We start from the raw sequence: 18,019 nt of genomic DNA, 5'->3' as shown, positions 1-18,019 counted from the left end.
CTCATTGTCATGTTCAAGAAACCAATTTGAAATGATTCAAGCTTTGTGACATGGTGCATTATCCTGCTGGAAGTAGCCATCAGAGGATGGGTACATGGTGGCCATAAAGGGATGGACATGGTCAGAAACAATGCTCAGGTAGGCCGTGGCATTTAAACGATGCCCAATTGGCACTAAGGGGCCTAAAGTGTGCCAGGAAAACATCCCCCACACCATTACACCACCACCACCAGCCTGCACAGTGGTAACAAGGCATGATGGATCCATGTTCTCATTCTGTTTACGCCAAATTCTGACTCTACCATCTGAATGTCTCAACAGAAATCGAGACTCATCAGACCAGGCAACATTTTTCCAGTCTTCAACTGTCCAATTTTGGTGAGCTCTTGCAAATTGTAAATTGACCTTCTGACACGCTATATTCCATCACGTTCACCATATAGCCCTCTGAGAAACTTTTATCATATGATTTATATTTATTATGGCCCAAAATCTTTGGCCATCAGCCACAATGTATGCTTTCAAATCCAGGACGCGAGTGCGATGGCTTATCTCGGTGTCGGCGTTATTACCGCTTCCCTGTGGACACGGGACAAAGACTGTTCACTCGAGAAGAAATTAGAAAACAGCATTAATTCGGCACTTAATGAGAGCAGTTTCAAGCAACAGGTGATCGTAGCTTGGAACTGCAACAAAATTTAAGCTCTTAACTATGTTTTGTCTCACGTACCTCAAGTGCACATAATTATCCCTGTTCATTTAAAGTTGGACGTTTTTACTTTAAACGTCACTCATTACATAAGTGTGTTAATGCGTTATTATTGTGTTACTTAAAAGCACAAGCAAAAGTAGAATAAAAAAAGTGTGAAAAAAAATCAGCACATCGATTCTTTGTCACACAATGCAAAAATTTTTAAATTTCTGTTTTGATAAATAGTCATGGACATCAAATATTAATAATAATAATAATAATAATAATAATAAAAGGGTTGTTTATATAAGCGGTCACCAATTAGCAGACCACGGTCAGGGTCAGGACCTCGGCTGGGTTCCATTCGGACTACGAGACATCGGCTGACCCATCTCTCCGTTTCTGCACAAACTGATCAGCATGATAAAACAACGAAGCTGTGAATAGGGCAAAAGCTTGGGTGTAGATAGCACTGATCTTTTAGCACTGTTCTCTGTTCTTCTCTATTACAGAACATGCTTCATTTACACCCTTTCCACGCGGGTTGCGAGATGTGGCGCCGTTCGAGGATTTGCTGACATGCTTATTTTAATGACAATTGGCAGGAGCAGAAAAATACAGTGAGCAGCAATATTAGAAACTGGCATCTTTCGCTAAAACACACTGCAGAAAACAAGAATAAAGCAAAGCGAACTTTATGTGTCTCAAATGAATCCGACCATTCAGCAAAACCAGGTTTGTGACAGGACGTGCTTCCACAATTACATATTAATAAAGTCTAAAATTGCCTTTATTATGATCAGCATGTTTAAAGTCTATCACAAGCAGAATATTTAGTCCTTACAAGCACAAATACCATCATCTCTGGCATAGATGGAAAGGAAAAACAACAAGGAATTTGATATTACTAGTAATATAGTGGAGTTCTCATGACTGTGTTTCCATTATATGATATTGATATTCTATTTATAAGCCTACTTTAGCTAACAATATTTTTATATTTACTGTTGTGATGTACAGTGCATCCGGAAAGTATTCACAGCGCTTCACTTTTTCCACCATTTGTTATATTACAGCCTTATTTCAAAATGGATTAAATTCATTATTTTCCTCAAAATTCTACAAACAATACCCCATAATGACAACGTGAAAGAAGTTTGTTTGAAATCTTTGCAAATGAATAAAATCACATGTACATAAGTATTCACAGCCTTTGCCATGACACTCAAAATTGAGCTCAGGTGCATCCTGTTTCCACTGTCCATCCTTGAGATGTTTCTACAACTTGATTGGTATCCACCTGTGGTAAATTCAGTTGATTGGACATGATTTGGAAAGGCACACACCTGTGTCCCACAGTTAACAGTGCGTGTCAGAGGACAAGCCATGAGGTCAAAGGAACTGCCTGCAGAGCACAGAGACAGGATTGTGTCGAGGCACAGATCTGGAGAAGGGTACAGAAAAATTTCTGCAGCATTGAAGGTTCCAATGAGCACAGTGGCCTCCGTCATCCGTAAATGGAAGTTTGGAACCCTCAGTAAAAGGCACATGACAGCCCACCTGGAGTTTGCCAAAAGGCACCTGAAGGACTTTCAGACCATGAGAAACAAAATTCTCTGGTCTGATGAAACAAAGATTGAACTCTTTGGTCTAAATGGCAAGCATCATGTCAGGAGGAAACCAGGCACCGCTCAGAAACAAGGCCAATACCATCCCTACAGGGAAGCATGGTGGTAGCAGCATCATGCTGTAGGGATGTTTTTCAGCGACAGGAACTGGGAGACTAGTCAGGACCGAGGGAAAAATGAATGCAGCAATTTATAGAGCTATCCTTGATGAAAACCTGCTCCAGAGCGCTCTGAACCTCAGACTGGGGCAAAGGTTCATCTTCCAACAGGACAACGACCCTAAACACACAGCCAAGAGGAGTGGCTACGGGACAACTCTGTGAATGTCCTTGAGTGTCCCAGCCAGAGCCCAGACTTGAACCTGATTGAACATCTCTGGAGAGATCTGAAAATGGCTGCGCACCGACGCTCCCCATCCAACCTGATGGAACTTGAGAGGTCCTGCAAAGAAGAATGGGAGAAACTGCCCAAAAATAGGTGTGCCAAGCTTGTAGCATCATACACAAAAAGACTTGCGGCTGTAATTGGTGCCAAAGGTGCTTCAACCAAGTATTGAGCAAATGTGTTTTTTATTTTTAATAAATTTGCAAAGATCTCAAACAAACTTGTTTCACGTTGTCATTATGGGGTATTGTAGAAATTTTAGGAAAATAATTAATTTAATCCATTTTGGAATAAGTTAAATGATTTTATCTTTTAATATTCATCAAAGCGTACTCGGTTGATGAACTTATTTAAATATTTTAATCTTTTGGTAGAATATTCCACAAACCCCACTTTTTGGCTTTGTCTCTGGAGCCCCAATTTCATATTCCTTGCTTAATTTTGAAGAGACTATTTTGACTATTTTTTTTTTCCTTTTACAAAGTACTATTGCTGCCAACTTGAACATTTATAATAACCATTTCATAAAATTGATTAAGCATTCCTTATGTCATTTCACAGCTACAGTATACTAACATCATGCAAGTTATTGTTCGGACCTTTGCTGGGAAGGAAATGTAGAGACTGGACCTCTTGGAACTTTAATTGAATACCCCTGGTTTATATCAAATAAGGTTAATATTTATTGCACCAATAGATTAAATATTGTGTGCAGATGTAACCTGACACCAGTACTCGCAGTGAAATGCTTAAAAACAGATCCTATCAGATCATATCCTCATTTTTTGCCTCACCCGTTTTCACTTATTTGATATTGAAGATTATCACTTGTTAACAGACTTTTTACAGAGTTTGCATTCCCATGCTGGTAATAAAACAATTATTAAAAACATTTGTGTCTTATCTACTTACTATAAATCCACCCTGTAATAATTAACTTTAATTAATTTCTGCTTGTTATTTTTATTCATTTAGACCAAACAATCATAAATACCATAATAAAAAAAATGAAAAATAAACAAATAATTCCACCTTCCTACTAGGAAAACAGCAAATGGCACACCACATGTTAGACTTCCAGCTTGGAAATTCTTACAAAATATTGCACTCCACTTTTGCCAAGACGCAGAGGCATGTCTTCACAAACATTCCAAAACCAGAAAGATACACAAACTTGGTACTACACCTTAACTTTTGTTAAAAAATATCACTCTGTGAAGCAAAGGTTCTGCATTACATGATGATAACAATTGTTTAACAAACATTTGCAAAGACACATGTTCTAATCATATTACATTGTACTCTTTCTAGAAGTACAGCCCTCTACGTTGTGAGTAAATCACTCACATATGACAATAAATTTCGCACTATGAGACCAAAAAATGTATCTTATTAGCCACTGGCATGTAAATATTAACATTTCACTTGCCAGTGATAAAGCTGTGTAGTGTCGAAGCACCGGAGCCCTTTTACTGAATAAAAAGCAGTTGATTTAGAAACTGGATTCAGCCTCTTTCCCTGATTGCGGTCTCATGCGCGCAGGAAAAAAAAACACTTGTCTCAATCAGTTGAACTCTGCGCATCTCAGGGAACTGCACAGCGGACATCACAAGCAGCTCTCTTGAGTGTGTAAAGATGAACCACATCTCAAGTGCTCTGATGTGCACGGCATCTACAGAGGCTTGCGCAAAACTCCCGCGAAAAAATAAACTGATTAATTTTGTGAACACAAAGTGCTCCAGTTTCACTTAACGGCCATATAATGGCAAATGTCCGTGGTCATTGTGGGTTTATTCACGAAGTGTTAATAACATTGACAGTGAGACAGAGGAGATGCCCTGCTCGATTTATGTGGAGAGGATACAATGCAAGAAACAGAATCTCAAAGTCTTCCTTCATGAGAAATAAGGGCTTGTGAGTTAATCAGAGAGCCTTAAAATAACATGTGAAATTTAAGAATTTAAGGCAGAAATATTTTAATATTGATAATATAATAGCTATACAGGATGGATGGGTTACAAAAGAAGCAAAAGAAAACAAAACATTCAGAAAAAGAAAATCTGACAAATAAGACAGATATATTTGAGTTATTTAGACATATTTTGATAATTAAAATATTATTTTAAAATGTATACTTTTATATTTGACTGTCATTCACACGTTTTTGAAGCCTGAAAAGGGAATCATATACCCTTATTTTATTATATAACCCAAGCTAAATTTGAATAAATGACTTAGATGTGTGCATGAAGCACACATAGTGAGTTTGTATGGTAATTGATCTGCATATTCGTGAAAAACCTAAAACAGACAATTAATCATAATAAATCGCAATTATTTGTTTGACAATTGTTAGCCAAATTTCACTATCGTGACCCCTATTTTCATTATTAGGTTCCTACCTTTTTTTGTTAAAAATGTGTACAAAATGTCAGTGACAACAGCTTTTATCATTATTAAAAATGCGATTTCATGATATCATATAAATTGATATAATGTGAAAAATACATTTTTAAAAGCTAAAATGTAATTAAAATCATAAAGTAAAATATTTAAAAAAAATTACAATATACTATATTGCGTGAATATATTTGATTTTTTTGTTACATTATGCTAACATGTTATCAAAAGTCTGGCAAGTAAAAACTAAAATTTACTAGCCAATGATGATTTTTTTTTTCTCCAACATGATATTAGTGGGTTGTAGTACCTGGCTATAACCCAAATGCGAGCATTACAGCATCATTTATAATATGGTTGCTCTGACATGTCACTAATAACAGTCTAGCACCTGGTAGGCTAACAGGATCGTTCCAATTTTGTATGACCATCATGCAATGAAATGCCATTATGATCAAACATCAAAGATATTAAGTAGAAATATCCCACATCCAAGTTTCATGTAACAACGTAATGACTTGACTTTCATTCTGATAACAGTTACATCATGGCAATCAAAAAAATACATATCCAAAACATCACATTCACTGACATACAGGGAACTTTGTTCAACAGAACGTGTCTTTGCATTTCATGACTATTCGTATGCACTTAAAGGAACTAAGCAGCTTGAACCCCGATAATTGCTGCTTGCAGCTATGTTTCTATTTGTTTCCCTGTCTTAATCTTGGGATACATATCCTGAGGTTACCAGAGCCAGCCAGATCCAGCTCTGGTCCTGCTTGATGTTTGACTCCAATCCTGCCTGAGGTCTGACTCCCACTACTACATGTTAATGAGTGATGATGACTAACTGCAGCCTGTGCCAGCCAGATATCACTTCAGTCTACTAAAATTGACTTCACAGAGGATGAACTGATGCCAGCACCAACCATCAGACATGGGATATTTCACTGGACACTAGGGATGGGCATTCATCAATAATTTGGAATTGTAATATTTAAACTCATAAAAAATAAATATTATAATATTCTATTATTTAAATGAAGGTAATTAATGAGAGAGATGTTGTAAAAAAAAGTTGCATCACCATAAAAAAAAAACAAGCTTCTAATTATATCCAAAAACCAGCTTTTATCATGTCCTGTGTATTTTTTGTTGAAACTATTTAAACAAGCAATTCTAGAAAACATTTTTTTTTTTTTTTTTTTAGAATGAAAGCATGTAAGCTCACGCAAAGCAAAATAAAAGAAACCACTAATGAAGTACACTGACGCAGTTAATGTACAGGACGGCTATAGACACTCGACATATAATAGTTATAAATGTAATAGTCTAAATTGTATCTCATGTTTTTGTTACCATTATTAATGCATATTGTTGTTGTTTCAAAAAAAGAAAAGGACAGTTTGTTGAACATTTGTGAAATACGTGATTGAGATGCCTGACTGATCCAGTCTTGAGAATTGAGAGAATGTTCTCTGATGCACGGGACTGTTCGGTCAGGGTGTGTATGTTGTGGTACTGAAATGTTTTGTATTAATGCACTGAAATGTTATGTTCTAGTATCCAGTATTGTTATTGATGATCCTATTCAGATTTTAATGCCTATAAGCTGTTTTATAAGGTGGGGTTGAAAATGTTGTATGTTCATTTGTGCGTTTGTCTGTTGTAAATGTAGACAATGCAAATGAGATACATTTTCTTGAAAACATAAGTCTGAAGTATATTGCTTGTCAATTGAACATGAATCTGTACATGTGAACGGCATGTTTTAGTAAAAACTCACAAAATAATGTTATTAGTTTTAGAAATATTGTTAAATAAAAATGTTAATATAGGTAACAAAATCTTTCTAAGAACATTGCATTAGTTGTGCATAGATTACCCACAATAATGAGTAAATTGAGTAAAGGCGTGAACATTTTTAGAGTCAACAAATACTTGTAATCTCTTTCAATAGCATTTCAGATTATGAATATTTAATATACACTACCATCTACGCTCTTTATTTTTATTATTTTACACATTTTAAAAGTAGTAAAGTCATTAAAGTCACAAATAAAACAAATGGGAGGTATGAGAATTTTAGAGTGAATAAAAAATGTAAAACAAAACTCTTTTATTTGAGCTTCTTCAAAATAGCCATAGTATTCTCTCAACAAGGTGCATCCTGTGATGCTTTTTAAACAGTATTCCTTTATTATACAGTCCAACTGATTCATTTTATTTATCCCCCCCCTTTCTCCCCAATTTGGAATGCCCAATTCCCAATGTGCCCTAAGTCCTCACGGTGGCGTAGTGACTCGCCTGAATCCAGGTGGTGGAAGACAAATCTCAGTTGCCTCCACATCTGAGACCGTCAATCCGTGCATTTTATCACGTGGCTTATTGAGCACGTTAACGCAGAGACATAGCGGTTGTGGAGGCTTCACGCTATTCTCAGCGACATCCATGCACAACTCACCACACGCCCCACCGAGAGCGAGAAACACATTATAGTGACCACGAGGAGGTTGCCACGTGTGGCTAAATCCCTAGCAACCGAGCCAATTTGGTTGCTTAGGAGACCCGGCTGGAGTCACTCAGCACGCCCTGGGATTCAAATTTGTTTCTACAGGGGTGGTAGTCAGCGTCTTTACTCACTGAACTACCCAGGCCCCACCAACATATTTAAAAAAATATATAATTGTTACATTTTTGTTTTGTAAAATATTTTACAATTTATAATTGGCTACAAAACTAATTTCAAGCACTGAAGCATACATCTTTAGGATCATGATGACAAATTCAAGTATGTCCAAACTTTTGACAGGAAGTGTACAATCAGTACCATTGCCTCCAACTCACTTTCCCTCCTTGTCTACCTCTCTGTCAGTTTCACTTCTTTCACTCCTAGTTTCCCGATACTGAATTCCTCTGCGTGTCCTGACTGGTATGCAGGGAAGTGGAGAATTCCAAGTGTGGACACGCTCAGTGCTCCATTCACAGGTGTGCATACAGGTGCTTTAATATGCATACGCATGGCAATCAGGCCAGTTGGTGAGAATGCTATTCAGCTTTTATGCAGGTGCATAAAAGAGGAGAGACAATCAAACACTGAGAACACATTTAAATGAAAGCACGGTGTGGGAGAGAAGCCCGGTGTGACGCATAAATCAGAGGAAATGACCACAGGTGTCTTTGACTCACTTGCTGTCCTGACAGTAATTGATCAAATGATGGGTACACACCAAGAAAAGCAAGGAGAATTGATTATTTTGAACATTAACCACCTTCTAACTGCATCATACCTTGAAAAACAGTTTATATACTTTTATTAAAACTTATTTTTAAACAAACTAAATGTGAAATTCTTTTCATTTCAGTTCGTTGGATCAGAAACAGTATTTTCCAAATGGTACGGTTGTGAACAAAATAAAAGAGCAGCTAATATTGTCCTTTTAAAAGGACAGTAAGCTAAGGGTGGGTGATATACCAGAAGCAGTTTTAAAACAAAACACGCATCAAGAAAGAAATCATACGAGCTAAACTTAATGTTAGGGGGCTTTCACACTGGGCACGTTTGCTGCGGTCCGATTCCGAGTGCAATTGTTCCCAATGCCCCCCGCAGCATTGGTCTGGTTTCACACTCACTTGATTCTATCGAACCCCAGTCCATTGGCGTTCATCTTCAGTCAACACAAACACGCATGGTGAACATAGCGACTCATCATACTTTCAGATTTTTTTATTCCATTATGCACAGCAGAGTGAACAACAACTGTGTATGTGCGCTTCATGTTGTAACTCATCAGATGTGCAGGGGAAGGCATCTTGCTGCTGCTCGCAAACAGCGTTTTTTGAGGAGACCGCTGATTGCAAATAATTCATTTGCAACTTTGTTTACACTGCACGCTTTCTCACGCCCGTGTCCAAGTTGAAGTTATCGCCACCATCATCTCCTATTATACCCTATAATAGTATTTATATATAGTATTTATAAGGTGTATAGATAGATAGTTGATTGTACTTGTATGTAATTGTGGTGTCATTACTTTTTTGTGGCTTTCAGGAATGTGTGGATCCTCGTGTGTTGTCGAAACTAATGATGTCGTCATTGGCTAAAATGCTGGTTACTTTACTTCCTGAACGAGTGCGCATCGAGTCCGAGTTGCTTTCACATTCATGTGAATAGCACTACAATTCCAATGCAACCGAACTCAGACCACCTCCTACAGGTAGTATCGGGTTCGGTACTGCGGTGTGCACCCCGGTCAACATGACATTACTAATTTTTCATGCAAACCGTGCTCTGTTTCGAACTAACTGCCAGTGTGAAAGCACCCTTAGTTACAACATATACCATTACATTTTTAAAATGAAAAGTTGTATTAGTTAACATTAGTTAATGCACTATGAACTCACTTGTACTAACAATGAACAATTGTAATTTTATTAACTAACATTACAATTAATAAAGGTAGTAAAAATACTACCCCTGGAGTCATGAGTCCAATCCAGGGTAGGCTGAGTGACTCCAGCCAGGTCTCCTAGCAACCAAATTGGCCCGGTTGCTAGGGAGGGTAGAGTGACATGGGGTAACCTCCTCATGGTCGCAATTAGGGGTTCTTGCACTCAATGGGGCGTGTGGTAAGTTGTGCGTGGATCGCGGAGAGTAGCATGAGCCTCCACATGCTGTGAGTCTCGGCGGTGTCATGCACAACGAGCCACATGATAAGATGCGTGGATTGAGGTCTCAGAAGTGGAGGCAACTTTTCCTCCTCCACCCGGACTGAGGCGAGTAACCGCGACACCACGAGGACCTAATAAGTAGTGGGAATTGGTCATTCCACATTGGGAGAATGGGGAAATAAAGGGGATACAAATAAAAAATAAATAAAAAACATTGCCAAAAATTCACCCTCCAGAGGCCACACATCATGCATCAAGGGCTGAGAAACCGCTCATTCATTAGAGTAGCAGTGTATGTGCGATTACCTGCATGCTGCAAAAAAGATTGGCCCTGATTCTAGGCATGATAAAAATTTTATCATGCCGCGTGTCTAGAAAAACTGGGCTATACGTGGACTGTGCTGATGAAGTTTGAGTCATGCACACTGTGCATGAGATGTACCAGTCCACAGAAAACCGAAGTGCAGTATCCTTTAAACTTTAGTATGAGCAATAGCAACAGTTAGGGCTGGGTGAAAATATTGATTTTCTAATGCATATCGATATCGATTTTTAAATCCCTAGATCGATATTTAACTATGCAGCAACCCTCTACCCTCATTTGCATATGCGACCAAATTTCACCTTATCAATGTAAATGGTCTATATATCCACCATTAGTGGATTTTGTCCAAACCGATAACTAAGGTGGTGAGAAAGTCCGATATCCAATTAATCGGCCAATAGTTTTTAAAATCGATTTATAGAAATGTCAAAATAAATATTATTCTTTCTTTACTACGGTGGGCAAAGAGTCCAAAATTAATAAAATCCAGAGATGCAGTTTTTTTTTTGTTCAACTAAAATCCAAATAATATAACCAGAAAAAATACAGATTTGGTTCATATCGGAGGACTTTTTAGTACAAACAAGCCCAAAACACCCTGGGACACTTATTTTGAAATGACAAAATGATGAAAAACAATTGCCGGGGTCTGGGTAGCTCAGCGTGTAAAGACGCTGACTACCACACCTGGAGTCGTGAGTTCGAATCCAGGGTGTGCTGAGTGACTCCGGCCAGGTCTCCTAAGCAACAAAATTGGCACGGTTGCTAGGGAGGGTAGAGTCATATGGGGGTAACCGCCTCATAGTCTATATAATGTGGTTCGATCTCGATGGGGCGCGTGGTGAGTTGTGCATGGATGCCACAGAGAATAGCGTGTAGCCTCCACACTTGCTACGTCTCCACGGTAACACGCTCAACATGCCACGAGTTAAGCAGCATGGATTGACGATCTCAGATGTGACGGCAACAGAGATTCATCCTCTGCCACCCCAATTGAGGAGAGTCATTATGCCACCATGAGGACTTTTGAGCACATTGGGCATTCCAAATTGGAGAGAAAATATAAATAAATAAATAAATATAAATAAATAAATAAATAAATATATATAAATAAATAAATAAATAAATAAATATATATATATATATATATATACATACACTCACCTAAAGGATTATTAGGAACACCATACTAATACTGTGTTTGACCCCCTTTCGCCTTCAGAACTGCCTTAATTCCACGTGGCATTGATTCAACAAGGTGCTGAAAGCATTCTTTAGAAATGTTGGCACATATTGATAGGATAGCATCTTGCAGTTGATGGAGATTTGTGGGATGCACATCCAGGGCACGAAGCTCCCGTTCCACCACATCCCAAAGATGCTCTATTGGGTTGAGATCTGGTGACTGTGGGGGCCATTTTAGTACAGTGAACTCATTGTCATGTTCAAGAAACCAATTTGAAATGATTCGAGCTTTGTGACATGGTGCATTATCCTGCTGGAAGTAGCCATCAGAGGATGGGTACATGGTGGCCATAAAGGGATGGACATGGTCAGAAACAATGCTCAGGTAGGCCGTGGCATTTAAACGATGCCCAATTGGCACTAAGGGGCCTAAAGTGTGCCAAGAAAACATCCCCCACACCATTACACCACCACCAGCCTGCACAGTGGTAACAAGGCATGATGGATCCATGTTCTCATTCTGTTTACGCCAAATTCTGACTCTACCATCTGAATGTCTCAACAGAAATCGAGACTCATCAGACCAGGCAACATTTTTCCAGTCTTCAACTGTCCAATTTTGGTGAGCTCTTGCAAATTGTAGCCTCTTTTTCCTATTTGTAGTGGAGATGAGTGGTACCCGGTGGGGTCTTCTGCTTTTGTAGCCCATCCGCCTCAAGAATGTGCGTGTTGTGGCTTCACAAATGCTTTGCTGCATACCTCGGTTGTAACGAGTGGTTATTTCAGGCAAAGTTGCTCTTCTATCAGCTTGAATCAGTCGGCCCATTCTCCTCTGACCTCTAGCATCAACAAGGCATTTTCGCCCACAGGACTGCCGCATACTGGATGTTTTTCCCTTTTCACACCATTCTTTGTAAACCCTATAAATGGTTGTGTGTGAAAATCCCAGTAACTGAGCAGATTGTGAAATACTCAGACCGGCCCGTCTGGCACCAACAACCATGCCACGCTCAAAATTGCTTAAATCACCTTTCTTTACCATTCTGACATTCAGTTTGGAGTTCAGGAGATTGTCTTGACCAGGACCACACCCCTAAATGCATTGAAGCAACTGCAATGTGATTGGTTGATTAGATAATTGCATTAATGAGAAATTGAACAGGTGTTCCTAATAATCCTTTAGGTGAGTGTAATATATATATATATATATCGGCAACAATAGTCATAGATTTTTGCCGATAACCAAAAAAGCCACTACATATATTGGCCAAACTCTCATATTTAGCATGATAGTCTATATTAGGGCTGGGAAATTTCTCACATTTCTGTGATTATTAGTTGACTGTTTAACATGTTAAACAATTTAAGCATTTAATGTAGTATCAGGATATATTTCACGTCACACATTTTTTCCCACTTCTTGTGGCAAATATTTCCATACATACATTTCCAGGAGGTACACCCTCGACTCAACTGCACATCCTAGCACAGAATCTAATTGTGTGGAGCAGTGAACACTTATTACATACGACACATGTCCTGGGCATAATAAACACGGGAGCAGATTTACTGTATTGAAAATAGAGACATCACTCGCAAGTGGCAAGCAGGTGTGGGAGAGATACAGGAAACCTGCCGTTTGAACCAGTGTCAGTGAAACCGAGAAAGAAAGACCCAGCATGTGCGTGATAAGAGACTGAACGGCAGCCAGAGAAAATAATATTTTTGAGATTTTAAACATTAGTATATTAAACTTCAGCATTACATTTTTTTGTATCTGTATGTAAAGTGTATACTAAGCATTAGCAGTGTACCCTTAAGTTTATCTTGCCAATAATCTTTGATATGCATCTGCCCATTTGATCCTATTATTTAAAAAAGGAAACTAAAAAACAATGAACATTTGAACAAACATAAAATAAATCATGTCTAATCGATTTCTTGTAGGTTTCTTGTAAAGTATAAAGTAAATATATATTAATGATTACATTTTAATGTACCATGATTAATTGCAATTAATCACAGAAAACTGTGCGATTAATTCGTTTAAAAAACAAATGTATCATTTCACAGCCCTATGTGACCAAAATTATGAAAATCTAATGATAAAATATTATGTTTTCAGAATGTACCTAGTTAGAAAGTCCCCTGTATAATTAACAGCATAGGCTGAGAGAGAATTTATTTCATATGTAAGCAAAATAGACATTACAACTGAAATATACCCCTATGAATCAGAATTTAAACAAATCAAAATCTTATAAATCTGAATATAATTGAATCAGGAAATTTGTATCAACACCCAGCCCTAGCAATAGTGATGCTCACCTTACCTGATGCTTCCTTTACTGGAAAAATGTATATAGGCTTTACAGCATGCTCTTCTGGCAAACAAGTCAATATTGGAGAAATGACAGCTCTTACGCGAGATAAAAGCAAACATTTAGCAAGAATATTTCTACATTTCTGTTTGTTTAATTTGAATTTTTTTTAATACTTATTTCCTACATATAATATACTTATTACATCTACAAAGATGGGGTGTATGTATGTGTGCTTTTGCTTCCATTTCTGAGGAAAATGTTTTCCTGTGCCACTAACAAGCACACACACTGTGCTCTCACATGACTAAGAGAATCAGCCCATTCATGGCCTCTGTCACCATAGTGACCTCTCTGACTGCAAGCAAGTGTGTGTGGGCACCCACTGTGTTTGTGTCCCCTGACTGATGACATCACAGTCTGCCATCAAAGTCTATCTAAAGTTCTTGTCACATGTAGTTGGTCGAGGGCCAGGAGCTTAACTTACAAAAAACACACATGCACACACAACTTAATTAAAAATAAGTTTTCATGTTCCACACAAACACTGAAGCAGCAAGAAAAAAGACAGAAAGAAAAATCAGATGATCTTGTGGTAGTAACTTCCTCTTCCTGTTGTCTCTTATCTTTATGAATGGAGGACAGAAAAGGCCATCTAGAATAACTTATGGCTCATGAGGGCAGAGAGTGATACAGACACTTACACAATCAAGCCTCAGACCTCTATTTGTGTTCATTAAAAGATAGAGTTCAAACAAAAATGAAACTTCTCTCATCATTTCACCCTCAAGCCACCCCTATGACTTTCCTGCTTCTGCAGAACACAAATGAGGATTTTTAATGAATATCTCAGCTCTGTTGGTCCATACAAAGCAAGTGCCTTTCAAGCTCCAAACAGCAGATAAAAGTAATCCATAAAACTTCAGTAACTTAATCCATGTCTTCTGAAGTGACCCAGTTGGTTTTGGGTGAGAACAGAGCAAAACATAGTCACTATAAATCTTGACAGCAGTCTCCATGGTGATCATGATTTCAAGCTCGATTACACTTCCTTCACATGCATCAAGCACTAGGAAGTGTAAACGAGCATGAAATCATGATCTTGCCTTGAGACTGCAATGTCAAGATGTTCAGTGAAAAAGTTATGTTTCAGTCTGTTCTCACCCAAAATCAATTAAATCACTTTAGAATACATTTGCAGTGTCCAAAACGGCATACTGTCGCAATATGTACTGCATTTGATGAAGGATGCACTAATCTGCCAGTAAAACAGTAAGTTCTTTTAGGTATGCATGCGAGTAGTATGAATAGATTTTGGACATACTTCATCCGGGGACATTGGCATTGCCTCGAGACCAGAATATATGACGTAATAACAACCATGAAAACTATCTGCTTTGGTTTTGCTAAACAAGCACAAGGAACAATTATCTTGGTGTATATAGCACTTACAGTTGAGGTGTCCACCACATGATTCACCGCCATTCCTTTAAATCCAGTGTTTTGAACGTGACATCATCTCCGCTCCCGAGGGATTATGGGACGTTAAGTGTTCAGTTGATCCATACATCAAAATCTGTCCTGAAATAGTAGGTCATCCGGGTTTTTCTCACTTACTGCTTCGTGACTACTGTGGATACAGTTTTTGGCACACTATATAGTAGAGAAGTATGGATACTCGTATGCAGCAATTGATTAAAAAACAAAGCATTATGGGTTACTTTTATGCTGACTTTGTGTGCTTTTTGGAGCTTCAAAGTTCTGGTCACAATTCACTTCCATTGTGAGGACCTACAAAGCGGAGATATTCTTCTAAAAATCTTAATTTGTGTTCTGCAGAAGAAATAAGTCATACACATCTGGGATGGCATGAGGGTGAGTAAATAATGAGAGAATTTTAATTTTGGGTGAACTTTCCCTTTAAGCTGTTGATCTCTCCCCATAAACACCAAACACACACACAACATCTTAATTGTATATTCTTACTTATTATTAATTTGATGTAATTTACATCCATTGATATAGAAATCCATTGGAAGGTATTCAAAACACATTCTATTTATTTGATTTTAATGTACATACAGAAATTATCACTTTGGTGGTTCTGTGACTGATTAAAGCTCCTATTTTCCATTAAAACCGTGGTATAAGTACATGTAGGGGATGGGTACTTTAGGCTTAAAGGAATATTCCGGGTTCAATACAAGTTAAGCTCAGTCGATAGCATTTGTGGCATAATGTTGATTACCAGAAAATGACTTTAGACTCATTCCTCCTTTTCTTTAAAAAAAAAAAAAAGCAAAAATCTGTTGTAGTGAGGCACTTGGAAGCGAATGGGGCCAACACGTAAACATAAAAATACTCACTATTTTAAAAGTATAGACACAAGACATAAACAATATGCATGTAAACATGATTTTAGTTTTCTAACTGTTTCTATTTAAAATTATATCCAACAACTTCAAGCCACACTAAACCCTAAATCAAAGTCACAAAAACGACGATTTAAACAACTTTACAGCTCCAAAAATACACAGGTTTCAACAGAAGAATAAATGGAGGCCATGTGCTTTTATTAAATAACAAGCTTCACATTTCTGACATTAAACCTTCAAAACAATTCCGGAAAAATATCCCATGTCCAACTTTATCCTCGTTTTTTTGCTTCCTTCTTTATCTTTTTAAATGAAATGACGAGTCGAAAATATATTTTGTGGTAAACAACATTATGCCACAAATGCTATCGACTGAGCTTAACTTGTATTGAACCTGGAATATTCCTTTAAGTTCCAGGGTCACAGTCTAGGCAGCACCGGTGTGAAAAGGCTTCATTGCTCATCATGTCTATATGATGTTTGAGTCAGACCAGTATTCCAGTGTTATGCAGACATTTATCTACAATCCACTGACGTGACACACATATAATCGACATCTGGTAGAGACATTGAAGCACCCTGAGATCGAATATTTTGGAGATTAAATTGAGAGCTTTGAACAAGTCCTAACGTCTGAAACTTTAACGTGTCCTTTTTGACCAGCACAATCAGTATGTCGGTTAACAGCACTAAACATTTGGTCCCACAATTTCTCAACGTAAATGAGAACACCATTTTTAGTTTAAACATGGCAACCTATTTTACCAACAGCATCAGATTGAAAAACAAATACTGAAGCTGTCAGCGCTTGACATCAAAGGAACCGCCCGAGAATCGATACCATGTAACTAACCGACACCACTCAAAGTGATCCACACAATATGAATTACAGTTCCATATGACGACAAAGTAGCAACCGAGCGCTCACCTTTACAGTTGATTATTCCAACAAACCGGGATGGAATGTCGGACGCAGTCCTCCAATGTTGGCTTCACGGAAACCGATGAAGAGAAGAGTTTGTGTCTCAGGTTGAACTCCAAAAACACAGGGCAGTTTTCAGGCACGGTTACTTGGTAAAAACAGATCCTTTGCCTCCTGTGAACGTCCAATGCAGTCTTCCATACGGTACGGTTCAGGTGAGCAGCTCCAGTCCGCTTCCTGCTTCTTCTTTAGCAAGCTGTGTGAAACAAGCGTTCGCTCGTGTTCCTCCGTTTGATTCGTGCAGCCCTCCCTGTCCACACGTAACCGCTATTGTGCCTTCAGTTCTCACAGACACTTAAACTTATGTGCCGTGATTTCAGCCGGAAACATAGACATATTTACCCGCCGCCGACACGAACTGCGATGACACTGGACGCAGTCGTGCATGTGTTTATGTGGTGTAATATCTCCACACGCAGACTAGGCCCGATGAACTGCGTGACTCACGCAACTAACGCATTCCACTGAGATGCGAGTGCACAGGATAAACAAACACATGGAATTAGCAGTGCGGTCTAGCTGTTTTTCTCTGGGGTTTTTTAATGGTACTCGATTTTTGCGCATTTAGTTATTACTGTTTTGTTTGTTTGTTTCATTGTTTATTTCTGGTGGGTATAGCTAACAGCCTACTGTATACGGTCTACTTTGCAATATGTCGCATTGATAGAACAGTTAGTGAAATTAGAAAACTAAAGTACTTTTATACCACTTATTTAAAGAAAAATATTTTCACCAACCCCTCCTAAAGTACCTTAAAAAGGACCTGTTACGCCAGACGGCCAGTTTGTAGTTTTCGGGGATTTACTGACCTCTAGTGGTAATGGAGCACATTGCACGTTCTGAGTCTGCATCTTTTATTTCTGATAAACGGAGCCAATATAATAGAAGGGTATATAATAGATGCAGGCATATCTCCAAAAAGGGCATGCGCTCCAAATCGCCATTTAAGATATACGGAGCCCCTAACCTTACACTTTCTCTAACATTAACCGTGATTGGAAGTAGCGCAACCACCCTTTGGACTAACACCGCCCCATTTTGGAATAGCCCCGCC

At 38.3% G+C, this 18,019-nt stretch overlaps 1 protein-coding gene across 1 annotated transcript in view; it reads right to left on the bottom strand.

Moving 5' to 3' along the window:
• Positions 1 to 17,366, bottom strand: part of LOC127629834 (phosphatidylinositol 4,5-bisphosphate 3-kinase catalytic subunit beta isoform-like) — a 110,056-nt gene extending 92,690 nt beyond the window's left edge. Inside the window, exon 1 of the mRNA XM_052107101.1 lies at positions 16,912 to 17,366. The gene's annotated coding sequence lies outside the window, so the exon portion shown is untranslated. The remainder of the gene's footprint in view (positions 1 to 16,911) is intronic.
• Positions 17,367 to 18,019: the final 653 nt, after the last annotated feature.

The sequence above is a fragment of the Xyrauchen texanus genome, chromosome 36 (genome assembly GCF_025860055.1).
Source record: "Xyrauchen texanus isolate HMW12.3.18 chromosome 36, RBS_HiC_50CHRs, whole genome shotgun sequence".
Lineage (NCBI taxonomy): Eukaryota > Metazoa > Chordata > Actinopteri > Cypriniformes > Catostomidae > Xyrauchen > Xyrauchen texanus.
The sequence above is the reverse complement of the archived record's forward strand: the minus strand, read 5'-3'. Positions and strand labels throughout refer to the sequence as shown.